This window comes from Bos taurus, chromosome 28 (genome assembly GCF_002263795.3).
Source record: "Bos taurus isolate L1 Dominette 01449 registration number 42190680 breed Hereford chromosome 28, ARS-UCD2.0, whole genome shotgun sequence".
NCBI lineage: Eukaryota > Metazoa > Chordata > Mammalia > Artiodactyla > Bovidae > Bos > Bos taurus.
In genome coordinates, this window is record NC_037355.1 from 14199771 (window position 1) to 14219553 (window position 19783).

The window sequence follows — 19783 nt, forward strand, 5'->3', positions numbered from 1 at the left end:
CACACCAGGGAGCCCCCAGACACCCTCGGAACTGGTGGGACAGGTAGGAGGGATGCAGTATAGAGCGAAACCCCAGAAGACACCTGTGTTTCCACACACACAGCCATGGAGTCAACCCCATAAAATAGGTTAGCATTTCACAGCTAATTTTTTTTTTTTTTTTTAAGAAGAAGAAATATCAGTGCATTCCTTAAAAATAAGCCAAGTAAGTTTGGGAAAGAGTAATTAAACCAAATGAAATAGTTTTTGCTGTCATTTTTTAATTTCCCATCACCTCGAATCTGATAGCATGTTTTTTGAATTCCAAGAGAATAATAATAGGATAATAGAAATCTATCTCAAAACCTACTTATTTATTTTTTAAAAATCTTACATGACTCATAGTCTCACTGAGAGTTAATAAGATTAAATGTGTTTTCCAAGGGTTTTATAGTTAATAAGAAGCCCTGATATTTAAATCCATGCTGTTTGTTTTACATGATATTGTTTCCCTATTGAAATTGTTGAATTTAGGATATGAGGCTGAGAAGCAAGTCAACGCTGACTCAGTGGCTTCTGGTTTGAGTGACAACAGTTACTGGCACTTTTAACTGGAACAGGAAATATGAGTGAAGGAGTAGTTTTGTTTTTATTTTGTATGTGTGGGAATGGAATGGATCATCATTTAAGCTTTGGACTTGTTACATTTGAAGTAGTTGGTGGAGATGTCTGGTAAGCAGTTGTAATACAAGAAAAATGAAAGACATATTTTTGGACTTGACAGAACTGTTTCTGTTATAAAATGAGCCATTAAAGTTTGGATATTCAATGTTATTCTGGCCTTAAATAAAAGTTTCGAAGTTAATGTCCCAAGTGGCCAAGGTAGTTACTTTGAAAACTTCTATTTTTTTTCTTTCTAGATGCAATATTGCTTCATGCCCAAGTATCATACTTCATTTTGTGTATATGTATTTTGTCAGAAAAGTGTCTGAAAAAAATGTAGGAGAAAAACATCTTTAATCATTATCTTTAGAGAGAATTGTGGTACATCTAGCTCCTATGGAGTGTTTTAAGGATTTTCTGACACCAATGAGTGTCACCACATGAATAAATTATATCTCAGTGGTGTTTTCAAGAGTTGTTCCTCTCTGCCATGAGGCTACCTGTATGATTTTTTTTTAAATTTCTGTCTCATACAGCTCTTGCATGACCGGCTTAAAGGTATTAGTAGGTGCTGGTTGTTATCAATATTCCTTAATTTTCTATGGTCCCTTCTATTGTTGTTGTCCAAGTAACTGGAGAACTAGCTATTAGATCACAAAATATAACCCCCTTCCTAAATGGTCAGTGTCAGGGAGAAGTGAAGTAGACCCTGAATACTCTGGAAGGCAAAACATTAATATCAAATAAGCAATATAAATAAGATAGTTACATCAATTCAGAAGGCACTTTTGGGGATTTTCCTGGTGGTCCAGTGGTTAAGATTCTGCACTCCCAATGCAGGGGGCCTAGGTTCAATCCCTGGGCAGGGAACTAGACCCCACTTGCTGCAACTAAGAGGTCAGATGCTGAAACTAGAAAAGACAAAAAAAAAAAAAAAGACCCCACATGCTACAACTGAAGATCCTGCATGACCCAACAAAGATTTTAGATCCTGCGTGCTACAAGTAGTACCCAGTGCCACCAAATAAAGAAAGAAATATTGAAAAACACAGGCGCTTTTGCTGGGTGGGGATTGGTCATGGTTTTTCTTTAGTTTTTGTTGGAGGATAATTGCTTTACAATATTGTGCTGGACATGAGTTTGGGTAGACTCCGAGAGTTGGTGATGGACAGGGAGGCCTGGCATGCTGTGATTCATGGGGTCGCAAAGAGTTGGACATGACTGAGCGACTGAACTGAACTGATTGTGCTGGTTTCTGCTGTACATGAACATGAATCAGCCACAGCCATATGTCCCCTCCCTCTTGAATCTCCCACCGCATCCCACCCCTCTAGGCTGTCAAAGAGCACAGGGTTGAGTTCCCTGCATCACACAGCAAACTCCCACTGGGAGTCTGTTTTACACATGACAGTGTATATGTTTTCATGCTACTCTCTTAATTCGTCTCACCCTTTCCTTTCCTCACCGTGTTCACAGTCCGTTCTCTATGTCTGGGACTGCCTTCCTGCCCAGAAAACAGGCTCATCAGTACCATCCTTCTAGATTCTGTACACCAGCATTAATATTACAATATTTGCCTTTCTCTTTCTGACTTAGTTCACTCTGTACAATAGGCTGTAGGTTCATCTACCTCAAATGTGTTCTCTTTTATAGCTGTAATATTCCACTGTACATAGGTACCACAGTTTCTGTATCCATTCATCTGTCGGTGGACATCTAGGTCGCTTCCATGTCCTAGCTATTGTAACTAGTGCTGCAATGAACATGGGTTACATATGTCTCTTCCAGTTATGGTTTTCTCAGGGTATATGCCCAGTAGTGGGATTGTTGAATCATATGGTAGTTTTATTCCTAGTTTTTTAAGAAATCTCCATAACGATTCTCTGTAGTGGCTTATCAGTTTATATTCCCACCAGCAGTGCAGAAGGGTTCCCTTTCTCCACATTCTCTCCAGCATTTTTGTAGATGTTTTAATGATGGTCATTCTTACCGGTATGAGGTGATAGCTCATTGTAGTTGTGATTTGCATTTCTCTAATAATGAATGATGTTGAACATCTTTTCACGTGTTTTTGACTATCTGCATGTCTTCTTTGAAGAAATGTCTGTTTAGGTCTTCTGCCGATTCTTTGATTTGGGTTGTTTGTTTTTCTGGTATTGAGCTGCATGAGCTGTCTGTATATTTTGGAGATCAACCCTTTGTCAGTTGTTTTGTTTGCAATTATTTTCTCCCATTTTGAGGGTTGTCTTTTAGTCTTGCTTATTGTTTCCTTTGCTGTGCGAAAACTTTTAAGTTTAATTAAGTCCCATTTGTTAATTTTTCCCCCCTATTACTGTAGGAGGTGGATCAAAGAGGATCTTGCTGGGATGTATGTCAGAGTGTACTGCCTATGTTTTCCTCTAAGAGCTTTATCATTTCTGGCCTTACATTTATATCTTTAATCCATTTTGAGTTTATTTTTGTGTATGGTGTTAGAAAGTGTTCTAGTTTCATTCTTTTGCATGTAGCTGTCCAGTTTTCCCAGCACTACTTATTGAAGAGGCTGTCTTTTCTCTATTGTATATTCTTCCCTCCTTTGTAAAGATAAAGTGCCCATAGGTGCATGGGTTTATCTCTGGGCTTTCAGCTTGTTCCATTTTTCTGTATTTCTGTTTTTGTGCCAGTGTCATGCTGTCTTAATGACTGTAGCTTTGTAGTATAGTCTGAAGTCAGGAAGATTGATCCATCTAGCTACATTCTTCTTTCTCAAAATTGCTTTGGCTATTTGAGGTCTTTTGTATTTCCATACAAATTGTGATTTTTTTGTTGTTGTTGAAAAATAGCATTGGTAGTTTGATAGGGATCGCATTGAATCTGTAGATTACTTTGGGTAGTATAATCATTTTCACAATATTTTTCCAATTCAAGAACATGATCTATCTCTCCATCTGTTTGTGTCATCTTTGATTTCTTTCATCAGTGTCTTTATAATTTTCTGCATACAGGGCTTTTGTCCCGTTAGGTAGTTTTATCCCTAGGTATTTTATTCTTTTTGTTGCAATGGTGAATTGGATTGTTTCCTTAACTTTCTGAATTTTAATCATTAATGTATATAAATGTAAGGGATTTCTGTGTGTTGGTCATGGTTTTATAGATCATTTTACTCCCTGTAGGACAAAGGCTCAGAGAGTGTTCAGGTGGTGGGTATAGTGAGGGAAGGTCAGAAGGACACACAGCATGTGTATGGAATGACCAGCAGGCAGATTTGGCTGGAATGCAGAGTTCATGGAATAGAGTAGTTAGAGACAGGCTTCAAATAAGGTTGCTTGGAATCAAACTGAGGAGGACTTTGTAATGTCTGATTTCTTAGGAAAATACAGTCTCCCAGTCTCTCAGTAGGAGCCTGGCTATGACGCTTCTGTGGGCCGGAGTTTGACTATCAGGCCAGCTGATAGCATGGCACACACAGGCTTCCGGCTAACTGGAAATCAAGGCCTCTCCCCTTTCCCCACTTGCATTTTCATTTCTCTGATGCCTTTTGATTTTGGGCAAAATTATCTGTTATTTTGATGGTGATTTGTGGGTGAGCTTTAAGGAAAAGATGAAGTTAGATGGATTTCTTTTAAAGTACCAACAGAAATAAAAAAGGAGACAGCATCAGTGAAATTACATGCCAAACTTCTCAGCTGTGGTCTTATCATGTTAGCTTTAGTGCAGGCTCACAATGTGTGTGTGTGTGTGTGTGTGTGTGTGCTTTAGTTGCCATGACGACCTGCTAGGCAGCAGTATCCCCCCAATTGGTATGCTCTAGCATCAGAATTTTTCATAGAAAGGAAATTTAAGACTTTTCAAAGAGTGAAGTCAGTACTTTTTTTTTTTTTAAAGCAGATGGATTGTACATTAAAAAAAAAAAAAATGGTCGCTACAGTTTTGATTTCCAAGTTGTAAGTGAAGCCAGACCTGAAGGCAGTGTTCCAAGGGGTTTGAAATTCTGGCATTTAAATGGTTTCTCCTAGATGGTCCCCATGACAACAAAACTCCATGCAGGTATTGAGTATCATCTTTGCTATAAAATATTCATACCACAAAAATGCCTTCGATTCTCGATGCTGCCTAATAAACTAAGGCAGGAGAATTTAGCTAGTTCAGGGTGTTATATGGGTACATATTTCAAAATCTTTTTTGTTAAGAGCTTAATAAAATTACAGTTATAAGCAATCTGTTAAAAAATTGAATGATGTTAAATTTATGTTTTGTCCACTTAAAAACAAGTAAATACTATTTCAGTTGCCAGTTGGGAAAAATACTGTTTTATGATTGAAAATTTTAAATTTCTTAAGCATAGAAAATGAATGTTTTAATAATGGTAATTTTATAGTCTAATAAATAGTTTCTCAGTGTTCTGGCATATACCTTCTCCCCCTAATTTTTCTGCCAAAGATAAATTTCATTTTCAAGTTAATAACCTGATGAAGTTATATATTTATTGAAAGATGTAATTGAATACTAGTTTTAATGTTTATAGCAGTAGCCATTGTATGCTTTTTGAAGCTTTGTGAAGGGTTTTAAACTGTTACTCAGGTATAATGAATGAAGTGCCATTTTTAGGAATAAGTTGTTTATTCTTTTACCAGTATCACTTGAATTTTAAAAGGATCACTTTTTTTCTAAAAGTGACAGTTATTCTTCCTGTATTTGTTTATTGTTAAACATTCTATTTAATTTGTTGACCATTGTGGGGAAAGCAATGAAATCTTTAGTTCGCATCTATATCCTTATCTCGGGTAAGAAACTGTTTGCTAAGGCCCACTTCGTCAAATCCAGATGTTTCTGCCTGGTGCTCATTACAGTGTCCCCTTCTGGACCACAGTTCCAGGAGAAGGATGTAAGGAGTCATGGCAAAGGCATTGGGAGCTGGAGGACCCTTGAAGGGGAACAGGGGCAACTTCCTAAGAACTGAACCATGGGAAGGAAGTTAATTACAGCAGATGGAGGGGATGGGTGATCTGGAAGAAATGAGAAAGCCGGACTCATCTTGAGAGATCTTATAAGGGTGTTCTTGTTTGGTCTCTCCACAGATTCAGTCAGGCCTTAAATTAGATTTTCTCTTGTCTCCTGTTACGACCTATTCTGATATATCCACATTCCTCACAACCCACTTCACTTCCTTTGATGACCACATTGATGACTCTAGTCTTCCAGTGACTCTTCATCATAAAACTTTACATTTTAGCCACAGGATGTGCTTGTCCATGAGGTGTTCTTTGCACCATCATATCTTTCACAGCATTAACTATTGGCTGGCAGTGTGGTTGCTAGAGCCTGCTTACCTGGGCTGGAATTCTGGCCCTGCTCTGTGACCCCGGGAAGGTCATTAACTTCTCTTGTCTTAGCATCTTCCTCTGTGAAATGGGAACAATGATGGTACCTGATTCATACAGTTATGTAAGAATTGATATATTAGGAACATCCCTGGTGGTCCACTGGTTAAGATTCCGCCCTTCTTCTGCAGGGGATGCGAGTTCGATCCTGGTTGGGGAAATAAGATCCCATATGCCTCAATGTGTGGCCAAAAAAAAAAAAAAAAGAATTGCTGTATCATAATTGTCTAATGTGTTAGTTTTCTACTGCTGCTGTATCATGTCACCACAAACCAAGTGGCTTAAAACAACACAAATTTTGTCATCTTATGGTTTTATAGGTCACATTTCCCTCATGGGCCTCACTGGGCTAAAATCATGGTGTTGGCAGGACTGCATTCCCTAGTGGAGTCTTTAGAGGAGAATTCATTTTCTTGCCTTTTCTGGTTCCAAAAGGCCACCTATATTTCTTGACTCATAACCCCACTCATCCACCCTTAAAGCCTTTTTTCCCCCTGTAGTCAACATCTCCCTCTGACTCTCCCCATCTGCTTCCCTCTAAAGGACCTGTGGTTATATTGAGCCCATTTAGATAATCCAAGATAATCTCCTTATTTACAAAATTATTTTTATTATTTATTTAATTAGCTGCTCCGGGTCTTAATTATGGCCTGTGAGATCTTTAGTTGCAGAAGGTGAGCTCTCAGTTGCAGCATGTAAGATCTACTTCCCTGACCAGGGTCCAAGCCCGGGCCCCCTGCATTGGGAGTGCAGAGTTGTAGCCGTTAGACTACTAGGGAAGTCCTGATCTCCCTGTTTGTAAAATCCGGCGAATAACAACCTTGATTCCATCTGCAGCCTTCAGTCTCCTTTGCCATGTAACCTAATGTCTTCACAGGATCCAGGGAGTTAGGAGATGGAAGGAAACCTCTAGTATGGAGTGGATGACAATTCTTTCCCTTTTCACCTCATGATATCCTAGTGTTTGAGTAGATGTTTATGTTTTTCCACAATTCTTTTCTATTTTGGGGCAGGTATGTTACCCCAGGCAGAAGAGAGGGGCCAAAGAGTGAGAAATGTGGGAAGGCTTATGTGACGATGCTATCTTTTTTGCATCTACATGGACTAGAGCTAATTCCTTTGTCATATGTTTACATGTTTATAACTATCCGAATTGACCTTCCCCTTTGGTTAGTGCCTCTGAAAGGTTTGCTGACAGCAGTGAAGAAGGCAACATTTAATTCATTTATCCACGAGAGGTTGTTTTACTACCGAAACTTATTCTTTTTTTGCTTATATCCATAAAATGTGACCTAATTACATCAAATATTATGATTTAGAGTGGGCAGAGACTCAAAACAATGAAATAAAATGGATCAAAATTTGTGAGGTGGCTCACAGTTTATAAATGTTTTCATAAAAATTATTTTATGAACCCTGTCAGCATTTTGAGAACTAAAACAGCTCAAATCTTTTAGATAACAAAGTCATCCCTAGAGATCTGCCTGCCAAAGAGGACAGGGTAAGAAAAGCACCTACCTTCTTCCTCTTTAAAATTTTTATTGGAGTATAGTTGCTTTATAGTGTTGTGTTAGTGTCTGCTGTACAGCAAAATGAATAAGCTATGTGTATACATCTGTCCGCTCTTTTTTTTTGGATTTGCTGCCCGTTTAGGTCACCGCAGAGCATGGAGTAGAGTTCCCTGTGCTACATAGTGGGTTCCCATTAGTTATTAATTTTATACATAGTAATAATAGTGTATCTATGTCAATCTCAATCCTGTCTTCTTCCTTGATTAAAATTTGGAGGTAGGATTAGTGGAAAGAGGGAAAGATGAATGAGTGGGTAAGTTCCCATTTCTATAGCCCGGGAAACTGGAGGAGACATTGTTTGTACCTGTGTTTCTATGTCAGTCTGGTTCTCTTTGATTCTTGATATAACTCAGTTTGCAGGGGAGGGATGGGAGAGAGAGGCGTTCTTTTCCTTTCTTAAACCAGGCCAGGAATATATTAAGCCATTGTTTTCTAGTACAGTGTACACTGCCCAGCACACTCAGTGATTATATTTCATAAAAAGGGGGTGGAGGGGAAAGTGTGTTCACAGAACTCACCAAAGAAAAAAAGTCAGCTGATATGTCAACAACAGCGAAATAATTCATTCTCTCTTCGAAAAGTGAATGCCAATAACAATAGCCATGATTCTGGCAACACAATAATGCTTCAGAGGGTGACTTTCAGCTCTTGGCTCTCTCCTTTCCCTCCATGTCCAAAGGACATTTTCCCCAGCAACAGAACCAAGTGATTTATCCTTGCTCATGTCAGCTGCTGAGGTTTGCAGGACCACACAGTATGGCTGGTGGGCCAGGTCTGTCTTCCTTTGGCTGTAATTACAAAGGAAGCACGCTTTATTTTTTTAAAGAGAAATACAAAGTGATATATTTCTTATTAAAGCCTTTTGGGATTCTGTGGAGAAGATTAACCTTATAGCTTTGGGGTGCCAGAGTAAATTGTATTTAATAAAGTAATGCTCATTTTCCTACTTCTTGGCCCTGAAACTTACAAGGTCAGTGAAGTGAAGGAAGCAGGCTTTCTTTAATGTCCATCTTGGTTATACCTCTGTTTTAAAAATGTTAAAAGATACTGGAATGAACTTTATGTTAACTGGCCTCTAAGTAAATAAATAATTGACGTAAGTCTCTACAACTTATCCTAATTTTCTTAAGAGGATATAGATTTTAAGTAATAAGCATTAATGTGCTCTTTTTAAAAATAGTTATTAGAGAGCTGCTTAGCCTTTTATTTGTATCTGTTAACTTAGTCTTTAAAATATAACAGTAATAATAGTTGTTAGCTCTGTTGCTTTGGTCAGTGATCAGCAAACTACATGGCACAGACCACAACTGCCCTGCCTGCGCCTGCTTTTGTCAATAAAGTTTTATTGGGATGCAGCCACATCCATCATTTACAAGTTGTCTGTGGTTACTTTCCTGCTTCAGAGGCATAGCTGCTGCTGCTGCTGCTAAGTTGCTTCAGTCGTGTCTGACTCTGTGCGACTCTACAGATGGTAGCCCACCAGGCTCCTCTGTCCCTGGGATTCTCCAGGCAAGAATACTGGAGTGGGTTGCCATTTCCTTCTCCAATGCATACGTGCTAAGTTGCGTCAGTCGTGTCCGACTCTGAGAGGCATAGCTGAGTAGTTGAAATAAAGACGTTATGCCCTACAAAGCCAAGATGTTTACTGTCTTGCTCTTTACAGAAAAAATAGTGTCAACTGTTAGACAGGTATGGTACATTATACACTTCTAGGTGATGTGGGTTCAAGAATCATCGAAGGCTGAGTCTCTAATAACTTAATATGTAGTTGGAGAAACAAGATCCCCAAATTTAAGTGATAGTTCAAGTCAAATTGAAGTTCATTTATTTGTTGATTCAAATTGAGTGCTTTTTGAGTGTTGCCTCGGAGCTGGGTGTTGTTCTGAAGTAAAAGAAGTAGAAGTAATCAAAGAAGACAAAACACCCTTGTGGATCTTGCGGCCTAGTAGAGCAGGCAGATAATAAACAGATAAACATATCGTCTAATGCCTGGTATGTACTATATTTTTATGTATATTGTGGGCACACTAATGGTGTTGTTTGTCATTAGCAAAAATTGGTTAATTTTCCAAAATATCTGAATCTCCAATGAGGTTTAGATTTTTAGAAAAAAGGAGGGGACGGAGAATGAAATATTTCAAACCAATAATTCTTTATCTGAGCTTTTTATACATGGTTCAAAATTGCATAAGGATATAACATGGCAAATAAAATATACACGTTTTGGTATGGTAGAAGAAAATTTGATTAGACGACAGGCAACCTATGTTTTAGTCCCTGTTTAGTCTTTTTGGGCTTCCCAGGTGGCTCAGTAGGTACAAAGTCTGCCTGTGACGTGGGAGGCCTGGGTTCAATCCCTGGGTCAGGAAGATCCCCTGGAGAAAGAAATGACAACACCCTGCGGAATTCTTGCCTGGAGAATCCCATGGACAGAGGAGCCTGGCGGCTACAGTCCATGGGGTCAAAAAGTCAGACATGACAAAGAGTCAGGCATGACTGAGTGACCTAACACTTTCACTTTCTCATCTCTTTTTGGCTGAATGGCCTTTAAAAATTCCTGTGACATGTAGTGATTGTACTCTGTCAGTGCTTCTCAAAGTTGAGTATCAGAATCATCTGGAGGGTTTGTTAAAGCACAGATTGCTGTCCCATCCCCTGAGTTTCTGATTCAGTGGGTCTGGGGTGGGGCCTGAGAATTTCCATTTCACTCAAGGTTCCAGGTGAGGCCAGCTCTGCTGCTGGCCTGGGAACCACACCGAGAGAACCACCCTCCTCCATGATCATGGGAGTCCTTCCAGTTCCTCCAGTATTTTTAAATTCCCTAAAAAAGCTTTATAGCTCTTTGAACTAGACTAAGAGATCCCACTAATGGTTTGACCAAGGAAACTACTCAATATTCAGGACTGTTTTCTGGGGAATAACTTCCAAAGAAGTGAGAATTCTAAGACACTTTCTTAACAGTCCCCTAGATTTATGTTCATTAATAAATTTTATATTATTTCTTTGGGAAAATTGATGAACACTCAGTTCTAAGGGTGGAGACCATGACTGTTCCTGATTTTCTCTTTGTAGTCCACGGTATGTGGTAGGTACCCAGTACTAACATGTTTAATTGACGGAAGCTTCAGAAAGGACAGAATATTTCTTAAGGTCATCTTCCTGAGTTGCTGCTGGTTTTCTGTAAAATTCCATTTATAATTAAGGAGAATTAATTCCATTGGATGCGAAAACTCTAAACTGTTCATAGCATGTATTCTATGTCTGCAAACTGTACTGTTGTTATTTCTATAGAAATTCCCTAGAAACCTTCATTGATATTGTCTGTCTCATCTCGAGTATGAATATACACAGAAAACAGGCAAATATAAAAACCATAATAAACAAAAGTTCACCACATTTTCTGTTACCTTTAATAAAATTTACTTAATTCAGTGTAATTTAAGACATTTTGTTAAGATTTGGCTTTTGCAGAGCGTCCCCCAAAGCCATAATGTGAGTAGAGTGTTTTTTTTTTTTAAAGGATGTATTCATTTCAGCCTATGTTTAGAAAATACCTACTCTGGGTCTACAAAGGTAAAATTTCTATGTTAAGGCACTTTCAGACCTTTAGTTGGATAAGGCAGAGATTGCAAATTCGAATTCTAAGGAGCTAGGCACATAATACTCAAAAGTTTGGGATTTTGTGTTTGTTTTTTTTTTTTAAATGTTCACGCAAGTGAAAAGTAAACAAAACTAAAACATGATGTGGATTGACAAAGCCTAGTTCACCAGCTGAGTTCCAGTATGAGGAAAGATCCTCTGGAGGAGGGCATGGAAACCCACTCCAATATTGTTGCCTGGAGAATCCCGTGAGCAGAGGAGCCTGGCAGGCTATAGTCCATTGGGGTCACAAAAGAATCAGACACAACTGAGTGCACACACACACACACACACACACACAGCATGAGAAAATAGCAGGAGAGAACATGAGGGAATCCTTTGGGAAGTAGATGAAGCAGGTGTTCAGTACATCATGAACAGTTCATTCTTAACTAGCAAGGCAGTAAGAATAGTAGCTACTGAGAGAGAAGCTGGGGAATGTACTTAAGATTCTATTGTGTGCAGCCCTGATGGCCAGTGGGAAAGCTTTATACTCTTCGTTAGACAACTTAAATCACTAGTCACGGACAAGTACTGCTTATCTGGATTATATTTATGTCCTGCGTTACTGATTGTGTAATCCCATTGAATGTTAGAAACATATCCAGCACTCAGGAAGAAAAAAACACTGCTATTTAAATTAGGACACATACTTTCTTGTCATTTGGAATTATTATTTTAAACGTATACGGCTCTTTTAGAAGTGTGTTGTCACAGGACATATGAAAATATGGACCTTTGTGTCTCAGTTTGCACAATGGAATTATACCGTCCATGATCACTACAAGACCAGAGCCATTATAGCCTGTCATTTAAAAAAATATTTTATTGAAGTATAGTTGATTTACAATGTTGTCTTAATTTGTACTGTACAATAAAGTGATTCTGTTATATATATATATTTTTTTCATATTCTTTTACACTATGGTTTATCACGGGACATTGAACATAGTTTGCTGTGCTAAACAATAAGACCTTGTTGTTTTCTGTTGGAGGTGAAAGTGTTAGTTGCTCAGTCATGTCTGACTCTTGTGACCCCATGAACTGTGGTCCACCAGGCTTCCCTGTCCATGGATTTCTCCAGGCAAGAATACTGGAGAGGGTTGCCATTCTCTTCTCCAGGGGATCTTCCCAGCCCAAGGATCAAACCCAGGTCTCCTGCATTGCAGGCAGATTCTTTACCATCTGAGCCACCAGGGAGCCCTGTTATTTTATCCATAATATATATAACAGTTTAGTTTGCATTTGCTGGGTCCAAGCTCCCAGTCCTTCCCCCTCCCTCCTTCTCCCCTTTGTCAGCCACGGGTCTGTTCTCTGCGTCTGTGAGTCTCTTTCTGTTTCACAGATATATTCATGTGTGTTGTATTTTAGATTCCACATATAAGTGGTATTTTTCCCTAACTTACTTTGCTTAGTATGATGATCTCTAGGGCCATCCATGTTACTGCAAATGGCACTGTTTCATTCTTTTTTATGGTTAATATTTTGTTGTGTGCATATATACCATAGTTTCTGTTTCCATTCATTTGTTAAAGGACATTTAGGTGGTTTTCCCTGTCTTGGATATTGTAAAGAGTGTAGGGGAGCATGTATCCTTTCAAATTCTACTTTCATCCAGATACATAACCAGAAGTGGGATTGTGGGATCATAATGGCAACTCTATTTTTAGTTTTTTGAGGAACCTCCATATTGTTTTCCATAGTGACTGCTCCAGTTGACATTCCCACCAACAGTGTGAGAGGGTTCCATTCTGTCCATGCCCTCTTCAGCATTTATTGGGTGGTACCTCATTGTAATTTTTCAGTCAGTTCAGTTCAGTTGCTCAGTCATGTCTGATTCTTTGCGACCCCATGTACTGCAGCACCCCAGGCTTCCTTGTCCATAACCAACTTCCAGAGCTTGCTCAAACTCATGTCCATCAAGTCAGCAATGCCATCCAGCCATCTCATCCTCTGTCGTCCCCTTCTCCTCCTGCCTTCAGTCTTTCCGAGCATCAGGGTCTTTTCCAGTGAGTCAGTTCTTTGCATCAGGTGGCCAGAGTATTGGAGTTTCAGCTTCAGTATCAGTCCTTCCAATGAATATTCAGGATTCATTTCCTTTAGGATGGACTGGTTGGATCTCCTTGCAGTCCAAGAGACTCTCAAGAGTCTTCTCCGATACCACAGTTCAAAAGCATCAATTCTTCGGCGCTCAGCTTTCTTTATGGTCCAACTCTCACATCCATATATGACTACTGGAAAAACCATAGCTTTGACTAGACAGACCTTAGTTGGCAAAGTAATGTCTCTGCTTTTTAATATGCTGTCTACGTTGGTCATAGCTTTTCTTCCAAGGAGCAAGCATCTTTTATTTCATGGCTACAGTCACCATCTGCAGTGATTTTGGAGGCCCCCACCCCCAAATAAAGTCTCTCACTATTTCCCTTGTTTCCCCATCTATTTCCCATGAAGTGATGGGACCGGATGCCATGATCTTAGTTTTCTGAATGTTGAGTTTTAAGCCAGCTTTTTCACTTTCCTCTTTTACTTTCATCAGGAGGTTCTTTAGTTCTTTGCTTCTGCCATAAGGTTGGTGTCATCTGCATATCTGAGGTTATTAATATTTCTCCCGTAAATTTTGATTCCAACTTGTGCTTCATCCAGCCTGGCATTTCACATGATGTACTCTGCATATAAGTTAAAGAAGCAGGGTGACAATATATAACCTTGACATACTCCTTTCCCGATTTGAAACCAGTCTGTTTTTCCATGTCCGGTTCTAACTGTTGCTTCTTGACCTGCATACAGATTTCTCAGGAGGCAGGTAAGGTGATATGGTATTCCCATTTCCTGAAGAATTTTCAGCAGTCTGTTATGATCCACACAGTCAAAGGCTTTGGCATAGTACATAAAGCAGAGGTAGATGTTTTTCTGAAATTCTCTCGCTTTTTCGATGATCCAGCGGATGTTGGCGATTTGATCTCTGCTTCCTTTGCCTTTTCTAAATCCAGCCTGAACATCTGGAAGTTCACGGTTCATGTACTGTTCAAGCCTGGCTTGGAGAATTTTAGACAGTACTTTGCTAGCATGTGAGATGAGTGCAATTGTGTGGTAATTTGAACATTCTTTGGTATTACCTTTCTATGGGATTGGAATGAAAACTGACCTTTTCCAGTCCTGTGGCCACTGCTGAGTTTTCCAAATTTGCTGGCATATTGAGTGCAGCACTTTCACAGCATCATCTTTTAGGATTTGAAATAGATCAACTGGAATTCTGTTCTTCCACTACTTCACCACCACTTCAGTATTCTTGCCTTCAGAACCCCATGAACAGTATGAAAAGACAAAAAAGGTATGACACTGAAAGATGAACTCCCCACGTTGGTAGCTGCCCAATATGCTAGAAGTGTGGAGAAATAACTCCAGAAAAAGTGAAGAGACAGAGCCAAGGCAAAAGCAATGCCCAGTTGTTGATGTGGCTGGTGATGGAAGTCAAGTCTGATGCTGTAAAGAGGAGTATTGCATAGGAACCTGGAATATTAGGTCCATGAATCAAGGTTAATTGGATGTGCTCAAACAGGAGTTGGCAAGAGTAAACATTGACATTTTAGGAATCAGTGAACTAGAATGGACTGGAATGGGTGAATTTAACTCATATGACCATTATATCTACTACCGTGGGCAAGGATCCCTTAGAAGAAATGGAGTAGCCTTCATAGTTAACAAAAGAGTCCGAAATGCAGTACTTGTGTGCAGTCTCAAAAACAACAGAATGATCTCTGTTTGTTTCCAAGGCAAACCATTCAGTATCACAGTAATCCAAGTCTATGCCCCAATCAGTAATGCTGAAGAAGCTGAAGTGGAACAGTTCTATGAAGACCTACAAGACCTTCTAGAACTAACACCCAAAAAAGATGTCCTTTTCATCACAGGGGACTGGAATGCAAAAGTAGGAAGTCAAGAGATACCTGGAGTAACAGGCAAATTTGGCATTGGAGTACAAAATGAAGCAGGGGAAAGGCTAAGAGAGTTTTGCCAAGAGAATGGACTGGTCATAGCAAACACCTTCTTCCAACAACACAAAAGAAGACTCTACACATGGACATCACCAGACGGTCAATACAAAAATCAGATTGATTATATTGTAGTTTTGAGTGTTCTCAATTTTAAGATGCTTCACCACTTCATTGGTGTTGAAATGTACATCTTATAATCAGTGAAATACAATAAATGAGAAGTTCTTTGGGCTGGATATTATGTTTCTATGCATAAAGTAAATTGAGTAGAAGATTTTTGAAATGAAATGGCTAGATCATAACTACCATTACCATCCAAGTGTTATCTCTTTCCAGTGAAAAGTTGTTTTTTTTTTTTTTTAAGAAAAATCTAAGTTCTAGAAATCTGAAGGGCACCTGCTTTTTAATTGGAATCCGTCTTTACTCTTTTGAAGCCACACTTACATGAAGGGTTCTCACTGAATACTGCTGATGCCTATTTCATGTTTGTCTTCTTCTTCAGAAAAGTATTTTGCTTCTGCAATTTTTTTCTCTTTCTCCTAAAAAGAAATGTGAAGACTTTGTGAAATAGAAGCACAACCCTGGAGAATAAGTTGTTAGTCACAGGGCTCATTGAAGAGGTTTAAAATGGAAAATGCACACACCCTAGTCAATAGCAAGAAAAGTGTAGTGGGGCTGCAGACTTCCAGAAACTCTTCTGAATTCAGGAAGGGCTATGGGCTCCAAATAATTACAGTTGTTTTTCTCCTATTCACTAAGTTTTAAAAATTTATTTTCAATTGAAAGATAATTGCTTTACAATATTGTATTGGTTTCTGCCATACCTCAACATGAATCAGCCATAGGTATATATATGTCTCCTCCCTCTTGAACCTTCCTCCCGTCTCACACCCCATCCCCCCCACCGTAGATGGTCACAGAGCCCTAGTTTGAGTTCCTTGAGTCTTACAGCAAATTCCCATTTTACATATGATCCACTAATTTTTTATCATCCATTTCTATAAATTATCTAAAATCTTCTTTGAAATTTCTCTACTAGTAAAGTGATTCTAACACAAATGATACAGTTGCCAAATACTGATCGCAACCTTTTCCTAATATCCCTTCTGTGGTGATTTTGACAGATGTCAGGCAGCCTAATGTGCTATCAATTTTGAGATGTTACTGATAAAGATTGTAATACAAATAGAAATATCATAAAACTATGTCAACTATAGATTTTGTTAGAATTTAAGTGTTTCATCTATAGTACCTGGGATATATTTTGTGTTTCTGAAGTAGTGTGCCTAGTAGGAATTATTTCATCTTTGTATGTGTGCATGCATACACACACCCATCTATGTTAGGGGCTCAATACTTATGACTTAAGTTCAGAAATATTTCATTATTAGAGCAAGCAGATTAGTTTTGCTAGAGAAGAATAGGCCCAGGAACTAATACAGCCCCAAATATAACTGGGGCTTACTGTTAGTCAGTATGCATACTCTGCTTATATTTTAATTTTCCTTTATCGAACCATGAATACTTCAAATTTTGTTTCTAAAAGACAAAGTTGATTTATATTTAAAGTGCCTGAAGCATTTCTACATTCACATGTAGATTTGGACCCAGAAGTACACAGGCTCTGTATTTTTAGGTAATCTAATTCATTTGGGAATTGAAACTGTACGTGTAACATACCTACAGGGTACATTTATAATTTCTTTTTCCAGAAAATCAGGTAAAGAGAAGGTATAAAAATGGAAACATGCCTCCCTGTCTGTGGTAAAGTTCTATAGTAAACTTCACTAGGATTTAACATGAGCAACTGAGGTTTTGCAGTTTTGCTTACTTTGAGACATAGAATTGAATGTTGGGTGCATTTTTATTTTAGACTTCTTTAGATAAGGAGGAAAAATGGCCACCCCCCCAATCCTCCTCAAAAAACCCAGTTTGTTATAATTACAGTTCTGAATCTGAGGCATTCCTCAGTAATTTCCCAGAAAAGTCTGAGATTGTTTACTGGAGGCACACTTGGCTGACTGTGTGGCACTCAGACTGTTGTAGAGTTGTTTATTTAAACAAATAAATAAGTTTTTGTTCTCAGTGTTGTACTGGTGACATTTTCAATGTATTGTTATGCAATTCTCTGATAGCAAATGGGCCCAGGGACAGAGTTTGAATATCTGCTTGCAAAAGAGCTTAGTAGATAGACCTGATTCTGTCACACGAATGCAAGATTCAGGACTTCCTCAGCTATCCCAGTGTCTGTCCAAGGCCAGTTCCATCCTGAACATCATCAGACCCTTGGTGGGCAGCAGGCAAGCCACGGCCCGACAAGGCTGATGAAAGAGGAGCTCTCTTCCAACACTGTTATCTTTTGCTACTGGATCACCGTCTGTCTCATGTCTATTCCTCCTGAATCCTCCTTTGATACGTGAATCCTCCATTGAATCCATTGAATATTTTAGAGACACTGTTGACTGTAGGATTACTTTGGATTATTTTCAAGAGCACATCTGCTCTCTGTATTAGGAGCATGTGTGCTCAGTCACTCAGTTCTGTCCGACTCTTTGTGACCCCCATACACTGTAGCCTGCCAGGCTTCTCTGTCTGTAGGATTTTCCAAGAAGAATTCTAGAGTGGGTTGCCATTTCTTTCTCCAGGCTATATTCAGAGACACTTTCACAAACGTAGTATGGGTGTGGTTTTGTTACCTTGGGGGTACACACAGCATTTGGGCTGCCCAGGTGGTGCCGTGGCAGAGAACCGGCTTGCCAGTGCAGGAGACACAAGACTTGGGTTAGATCCCTGGATGGAGAAGATCCCCTGGAGGGGGCAACCCACTCCACTATTCTTGCCTGGCAAGTTCCATGGACAGAGTAGTCTGATAGGCTATAGTCCAAAGGGTCACAAAGAGTCAGACACTGCTGAGAACACGCCCGCGCATGTGTGTGCGCACACACACACACACACACACACACACACACATTTACTTGATGCACACTTTTCATTCATGGCTGCAAGGAACCGAAACCTTAATCAGCTGTAGTTTCCAAAAGTGGGAGTTATTTTTTCCTTGCATCACAGGATATCTGGAGGTCAGCAGCCCAGGGCCGGTTCCACTGATTGATGGTGTTTATGGCCAGGGACCCAGGTGCTGACATTCTCTCTGTTATGTGCTGGTTGTCTTCATGCTTGTCGTGTGTGGCCACAAGGTGGTAACTCCATCACTCAGCAGTCTGGAGGAAGCAAGAGACGGGTGCGGGATGGGGAGAAAGGCCTGTGTGGTTTTCATCACTCCTCCTTCTGCTGATAGAAAGTTCAACTGCCTCTGCTGGTCTCCCCCCAGCCCAATGGCTCAGAGTTACCTTATTTTTTTTTTCTTTCTATTTAATTTTGCCTTTCAGGCATAGATCTTTGATCCATCCATAATGTGTTTTTGTATATGATGTGAGGTAGGGATCCAAATTTATTTCCATGAAAGGAGTCCGTTTTCCCAGCACCAATCTATAGGTCATCTGTCCTTTCTCACTGATTTGTGATTTTTCTTGTTAACCAAGTTGATTGACACACACACACGTATGTATTCTTCCTCCTTCCCTCATATTTTTCTGGAACTTGTTCTTTTTGTCTCTTAGATGGCATAATATGTCTTAGTATATGGTAGGCAAAGACCCTTTGTGCTTTTCTTTTCCTGTCCTTCCCATTGCCTACTCTCTTCTATCTTGATGATTTCCCTTGTTTTTCTTGCTTTTCCCTTCTTATCATTGACAAATGATGGAGATGGTAGACATGATGTTTCTGCATACTGATGTGATAGAGCTCATTAATGTCTGTGTTTCTGTTTCACGGGCCACCAATTTAAAGTAATTAGCCTCCAATTAAAATAAAAAAGAAATAAGCTTCCATAGGGTCAAGGAAAAAAAAAAAGCAGTTTGAAGTATTAGGTGTGTAAGAAGCCTAGATTCAACAACCACCCCTAAAAATAGCAATATGAAAATTTTAATATACAGTCTGTCTCAGAAGTTAGTGGTTTGATTTTGCTTTGTCCTTTTACCACCAGATGTTACAGTGTGTTCTGCTAAAATTATAACAGCCCTGAACAGTGTTGCCATGTTTTATTCTTGTCTCTCTCACCCCTTGAAAGTGCAAGTGTTAGTTTCTTAGTCCTGTCTGACTCTTTGCAACCCCATGGACTGTAGCCCGCCAGGCTCCTCTGTGGGATTTCCCAGGCAAGAATACTGGAGTGGGTTGCCATTCCCTTCTCCAGGGAATCTTCCTGACCAAGGGATTGAACACAGGTCTCCTGCATTGCAGGCAGATTCTTTGCCATCTGAGCCATCAAGAAAAGCCCCCCTCATACCCCTTATCTGACTGAAAATAGTGTATTGGGAATTGAGAGCGAACAACTTTGAGCGGAAGTGCTTATTTTCTTGTATTCCAAGGAGAAAGTGACTTTTTTTTTTTAGTTCTGTTGAACAGTACTTGAAAGATGTTGAATGAATCTAGTCAGTCCATCAGCAAACTGGATCATCCTGAGGTTGGAAACATGGGGGTATGCAAAAATCAGTCACAGAGGATTAAAGCACGTTTG

The 19783-nt window shown here is 39.4% G+C and overlaps 1 protein-coding gene and 1 non-coding gene across 4 annotated transcripts in view; both read left to right on the forward strand.

Annotated features, from left to right (window-relative positions):
• Positions 1-19783, forward strand: part of BICC1 (BicC family RNA binding protein 1) — a 347769-nt gene that overhangs the window by 228536 nt on the left and 99450 nt on the right. The window lies entirely within an intron of this gene.
• TRNAG-CCC (transfer RNA glycine (anticodon CCC)) lies at positions 1440-1512 on the forward strand. Its single transcript has one exon. It is a non-coding gene; the product is annotated as a tRNA-Gly (tRNA).